A 6,458-nucleotide genomic window follows, 5' to 3' on the forward strand; every position below is an offset into this window, starting at 1 on the left:
GTGAGGGTCCCTGTATTGCCCTGAAGGCTGAGGGAGTGAGCCTCATCCAGGAGGCTCGGGGTCAGGTCTGGGGCGGTGGTCTGATCCTGATGATGGTGCCATTCTTTGGAAGTCTTCCTTCTCTGTCAAAAGCTCATGGGAATCTTGCATTCTATTCCTTGATATATATGGGTTAGCTTTAATATTAAATGTGGAATACATTACAATATAAAAATAAATTTCTCCAACTTTTTTTTGTAAGTAGGCTCCATACCCAGCATGGAGCCCAACATGGGCCTTGAACTCACGACTCTGAGATCAAGATCTGAGCTGAGATGGAGAGTCAGACACTAACTGACTGAGCCACCCAGATGTCCCTTCTCGAACATCTCCTGGTCAAATGAACTCTTTGACTTCAAGAAGCCCACCGAGTCGCCCAACCCAAGAAGGATGTGGATTACCAACGGGTGGGGGTAACCCAGCTGCCCTGCGGGAAATCCACAGCCCTCACTCTGACCTCTGTGCAACTGCCTCCAGCCCTCTTACTGATCATGAGATTTGCAGCACTTCACTCACTCATTCATTCATTCATTCATTCTGTATTTCTGAAAGTTGATAATGGGCAAGGTGTAGCCCTCTCTCCCGTGTCATCCACACGGAGCTGAGGGTAGCAGCTCTAAATGCGCAATAATCTCAGTCAATACTCACAATGGCCTCTATGACGTAGGTACAGGTTATTACGGAGGGGGAGATGAAATTCAGCAAGCATCGGCAACGGGACCAAGGCTACTCTGTAAGGGGCAGAACCAGAATTAGAACCCATGCAGTCTGACCCCAGAGCCTGCCCTCCTACTTCCTGTACCATATCCGCTGTGCACTTGGGTTGAGACGCCGTGTGCACTGGGAAGAGGGGCAAGGAACCCTGGGAATCAGAAAAACCTTGGCTGGATTCCTGGTTCCCTGCAGTTGGCCCTGTGATCTTGGGTAAGTAACCCTCCTCACTTGGTACTAGGTGCTCTCCCCAGGCACCCCCATCCCTGCCCCCTTCTGCTGTGCACTGGTGAAAGGCTGCTTAGAGAGTGGAGTATTAGGTGCAGCCCAAAGGGTGTGCTCCCTAGCACTGGAAAGGCACAATTCTCCCCGTTCCCTTACACAGCTGGCCTTCCTTCTCCAGGTCACTTCTCACGATGGGCTGCTGAGTCCTACAGTGTGGAAGAACTTAACTCCTCTCACTCCCACCTCGGGCAGGTAGGTCCACTTTACAGATGAGGAAACTGAGTCTCCCAGAGGCTAGTTTTAATAACCCTGTTTACCCAGGGTTACCGTGGTAAAGACTGACTCCATGCTCATTTCACTAATCACAGCTACTATCATTTACTGAGCATTTATTAGGTGCCAGACACTGTGCTAAGCATTTTAATCTTTAAAACAGTCTCCCAATATTTTTATTACCATTTATGTCTCAAGCTCCCCATCTGGAATCTATCACCTGGGCATGAGCATAGCACCTGGTTGGAAGGGTTATCCTAGGAGGTGGAGGAAGTTGCCCAAGGCCACACAGCTTAGAGGTGGCTGAACAGGATTTGAACCCAGGTCTGCTGGGTTTGACAAAGTAATGGTGAAGAACCACCACTCTGTACTGCCCAGGCAGAGGTTGCTTGGTGTGGCCAGAGTAAAACCAGCATTCAAAGCATAGGGGCTATGGTAATGGGTCCCCTAATTATAGACAGGAAAAAAAATCATCCTTTCTGCGAGAAAGTAGTAAAAAAAGCAAGCAAATAAACAAGCAAAAAAGCCTGAAAGTGGGTGAGATTAGCAATTGGTTAAATCGGTATCCTCAGCATTGCATGTATCCAGGTGGTCCCTGGGCTAATTTTAGGTGATGCGCAAACATATTTTATGTATTTACTTTAAAGGGATAAATATAACTAACACATTTGTGACTCCATGGATATTACTGCTTATGACAAGGCAGAGTAAGAGTGAATTGATTTTAAAAATTAAGCAAATAAGCGTCAATAACATGTGTTCACTGTTGAGATGTTCTTTCACACTCAGATCTGTAACAGCAAATCATGCTGGTTCTATCTTCAAATATGTCCAGGATCCAACTGCCTGTCCCCAAGCCAGCGTGGTCTCTCCTGGACCACAGGGACAACCTCCCACCAGGTCCCTGCTCCCAGCTCTATCCCCCTGCAGTCTGGTCTCCACATGGCCACTAGGGGGAGTCAGCTAAAACAAGGCAGAACACAAGGCTCCCCTTCTCAGAACCTCTAGGGGTGCCCTACTTGCTCAGAGAACTAGCCAAAGACCCCCCCAAATGGCCTGTGGGACCCTTCAATCTGTCCCTCAGTATTTCTCACCTATTCTCACCTCTCTGATGACCCTGGAACACACCAGGCACATTCCCACCTTCGGAACCTTGTACTTGCTGTTCTCTGTGCCTAGAGCATTGTTTCGCCATAGTGGTCCCCCCCAACCCCCCAATCAGGACTTTGTTCAAATGTCACCTTCCCAGGGAAGCGTTTCCTGAGCACTTTCTCTGAACCACACCTACCCTCTCCTGGCATTCCTCTCTCCTCTTCTCTGCCTTATTTTTAACCTTGGCACCTTTACCTTCCAAAACACCATATACCTGATAGTTTTGTTTATGGTCTGTCCTCCCACTAGACTCCTTGAGCTTAGGAATTTTGTGTTTTGTTTACTGTAGGATCCCTAGCCCTTTAAGCAGTAGCCCCTGGAGCTCGCCTCTTCCCACCACCAAGAAGAAAGTGCTGCCTTACATGATTTCCGCTGTTTCATGCCTTGTGTCTTCCCAGCTCACACGGAAACTTCCCAAGGGCAAAGGACCACATTTTCTTTTCCAGGACCAGGCGTTAAGAAGATGAACACTCACCTCAAGGAGGCTTGCGTTCAAGTCCCAAATCTGCCACCTATGGGCTGTGTGACCAGAGACAAATTACTAAAGCTCTCTGCTTCCTTCTCTACAAAACAGGTCTAGTAAGAATGATAACTTCTTCACTGTGTCGTTTTTTTGGGGGGATTTGATGAGATAGTGCATATAAATGTTTGGTACAGGATGATGATGAGCACGAAGCTTGGTGAAGTGAGAGATTTGAATTCAACCACCTCACAGATTCTTAATGAGTGCCTACTATGTGACAGGCGTTGGGCTAGGCACTGGAGAGAAGGAATGGGGCAAGGTACTGTCTTGTGTGAATGACCTTCCTTGATGGCACAGGGTGGTCTCAAACGGCCTGAGTCTGACTCCACTCCCTCAGTGCTGCTGTGGGTGGCTGGCGCCTCATAGCGTCACCATCTTTCCCCACATGGAGCTTACATTCCAGAAGCAGAGGAGAATGGACATGGAATTGTGTGGTTATGAATGGTGAGAAGCATTGTAAAGAGAAAGCACGGGGTGCTTTGGGAGAATACTGGAATAATGGGGGGTCAGATTTGACGCTGAGGGGTTAGGATGCGTTGTGAGTTGCTTTGTGAGAAATGTGGCTGCAGAGACCTGAGGAGCAGCAGCTGGGACCCCACTTTCCTCCTCTCCTACATCCCCAGGGAACTGGAGCTTGTTTTGCACAGGGCCATCTAGGAGGGTGCCCTTAAGGCCTTAGCTCATAGGCCCTGCCCTGCTGGCCTCTCACACACCTTCTAGTGGTGGCATTGCAGGTGGGTGCTAGGCCGGATGGGCCCTGGGAATCCAAGGACAATGGAGCTGTCACGGCCCTACCCTTCCTGATACTATCTCCACTAAGAGGCATCTTCCTGTAATGAGGCATGACTCTGGGTCCTCATTTAATTTTGGTAACAGCCTCAAACATGATTCCTATTCCCATTTTACAGACGAAGACCCACAGGCTCATAAAGCCAAGGGCGGTTTAAGGAAGGTATGTACTGAACTCAGGACTACCAGACTCTGGTTTCAGTCCTCCTCATTTGGCATACAGCAGGCACCTAATGGCACCCCACCTCTAATGTCACAGCTCTGCATGAGCAAGAGCAGAAGCTCTTTGAGTTATTGCCCAGAGTAGAAGGTAGCTCTCCCTAGGAAGGTAACCCACCTCCAGCCTGCTGCCCCATTACCATTGCTTCCCACATACCTGCAAACCGCCCCCCCCCACTTGGTTGGGTTCAAATCTCCCCTCTGCAACTATCTAAAAGCTTGTGCACGTTTAAAGCCTCTGTGCCTCAGTGTCCTTTTCTGTAAAATAGTGGTAACAACCATATCTACCCCCAAAGTGTAAAGTGGCCTTTGGGGCCTCACCCCATCATACTTTGATTCAGCAGGTCCAATGGACCACATTTTGAAAGTCACTGCCCTGGAAGGGTGTGCTCTGGCAACAAAGACCCCCACACCACTTTCTAGCTGTTGAGGGTGAGCATACATACTGGTTTATGCACTCTCAACACTATCTTTATGTCAGTGGCAAATTAAATGGCAGGTTCCTGCGCCTAGGTTTCCTCATCTGTAAAATGGAAATAGTAATAGAACCTATCAAGGTTGTTGAGGGAATTCAGTGACTGAATCCTTATGATGCTTGAAACATTGTCTTGCCCATAGTAGGAGTCCTTAAGCACGAACTATTGTTACTGCAATCCACAGCCAAACCAGCAACTACCCTGATAAAAGAAAATACATTGCATTGAGTTTCTCTTTGTATTCCGCCCCTCCCCCCCCGCCCAGGAGAGAGAAATGACTGAAAGGGACCACGAGAGGGGCTTCTGGGTGTTGGTTACACAAGTGTTGTATTCACCTGCGAAAATTCATCTTGCTGTTCACTTGGATTTGTGCGCTTAAAATGCACTATCTCCTAGGATCTTCACGGTCCTGTGAAGAACGCAGGGCAGGCATCGTCATCCCCATTTTTCAAACAAGAAGGTGGCAGCTATTTTGATTTGGCCAAAGCAGCAGGGGATGGGGGTGAGGAAGCTCCTTTAGAGTGAACAACCACTTGTCCGGGAGAGCGCAGCGCGAACAGTACCTGGCTCCAGGTAAAAGCTCAGCAAATGGTTCTGAGTCCTTTCTGAATATACCGCCCTTCCCCCAGCAATCACGAAGACTCGGGGCCCGGGGGTACTCTCAGGGCCGCACACTCAAAGGGCCAGCCCCACACGTGGGCACCCCCGGGGGAGACCCGCGCGCCAGCGCCCCCGCGGCCCCCGCGGGGGAATGGCGCCCAGCCCCGGGCCAATGAGAGTAGCGGAATTTCTTTCATTCAGTGCGGGGCCGGACTCCTGCCCGGAAAGGGGCGGGGCGTCGTTCGGGGGCGGGGCCGCCGCGCGCCCGGGAGAGGGCGGTGCCCGCCCCACGGCCGGACCAATCGGCGCCGGGCCCGGGGGGGGAGGGGGGGACCAGGCCTTTTTTCCCTCCGCGCGGGACCAATCCTGACTTTACAAGCTTGAACTTTTGCCACCCTCGGACGAGCGAGCGCGCCCGAGGAGGTACCCCGCCGCGCCGGCTCCAGCGGCAGGAGCGGCCTTAACCCTTCCTGCACCGGGCGGCCCGCTGCTGCCGCCGCGCCCCTCCAGTCAGCCCCCGGCCCGCTGGGGCGGGACCCTGCCCCCAACCCACCCGCATTTCCTTGGGGAAACGTAGCGGGGGAAAGCACGACCCCTATCCACATCCCCTTCGGTGGTGCAGAGAATCAGTTGGGGAAAGGGGAAGAGGAAGCACCCGGCCTCGAGGGGGCCCGGGACGGCTGGCGGTCCGCCTAGCTCCGAGGGAGGGCCGTGGCGACCGTGAAGAGCTGGAGAGGAGACACTCCTCGCCTTTACCCCACCCCCTGCAACTCCCTACCTCTGGCAAGCCTGGAGCCCCTGTGCGCCAAGCGTCCCACGTCCCCCATTTGGCCCAGCAGAGCGACCCCTGACTGCGCGGGGGGTGTGGAGACCTGGTGCCATCACGGAAGATCCCGCCACCCCAACAAATGAGCCTCCCCCTGCTCTCAAGGGACTCAAGCCGGGAAGGCACACACGCACACCCATTTTTATTAGCCTTCCCTGGGATGGGGATTTGGACCAACTCTAAAGTGCAATGTGTGTTTGCAAGTTTGTGCACAAGCCAGGGAGAGGCAAAGCGCCCCGTTTGCATCCAAGTCTCAGTGGGTCTACCGAGCCCTCGCGCCGCTCACCCGCGGTTTTTGTAACTCGCGCGTGTGTGTGTGTGTGTGTGTGTGTGTGTGCGCGCGCGGGCGTGTGCGTGTGCTCGCTCGTATCTGTGCCCGCGGCGCAACGCGGGCCAGAAAGCGGGCGGTGGGCGCTGTCAGGCTCGGGGCGGGAGTGCCGGGGCGAGCGTGGGGCGGGAGCCCGGGCTCGGCCCGCCCCGGGAGCCGGCCCCTCGGAGCCTCGGGCCCTGCAATGGGACGTGTTCTCCTTTAAGAGTTAAGAAACTTGAAACCTTGTTTGCGCAACAATCAGCGCCGCGGAGCCGCCAAAGTGTCTAGACTGGCATATGATGGGAGGCAGCCAAT

At 52.9% G+C, this 6,458-nt stretch overlaps 1 long non-coding RNA gene across 1 annotated transcript; it reads left to right on the plus strand.

The window, feature by feature from the left end:
* Window positions 1-735: 735 nt before the first annotated feature.
* Window positions 736-2,972, plus strand: LOC113908559. Its single transcript, XR_003515526.1, has 3 exons — window positions 736-963; window positions 1,154-1,227; window positions 2,847-2,972. It is a non-coding gene; the product is annotated as an uncharacterized LOC113908559 (long non-coding RNA).
* The last annotated feature ends 3,486 nt before the right edge of the window (window positions 2,973-6,458 follow it).

The sequence above is a fragment of the Zalophus californianus genome, chromosome 6, assembly GCF_009762305.2.
Source record: "Zalophus californianus isolate mZalCal1 chromosome 6, mZalCal1.pri.v2, whole genome shotgun sequence".
NCBI classification, from domain to species: Eukaryota; Metazoa; Chordata; class Mammalia; order Carnivora; family Otariidae; genus Zalophus; species Zalophus californianus.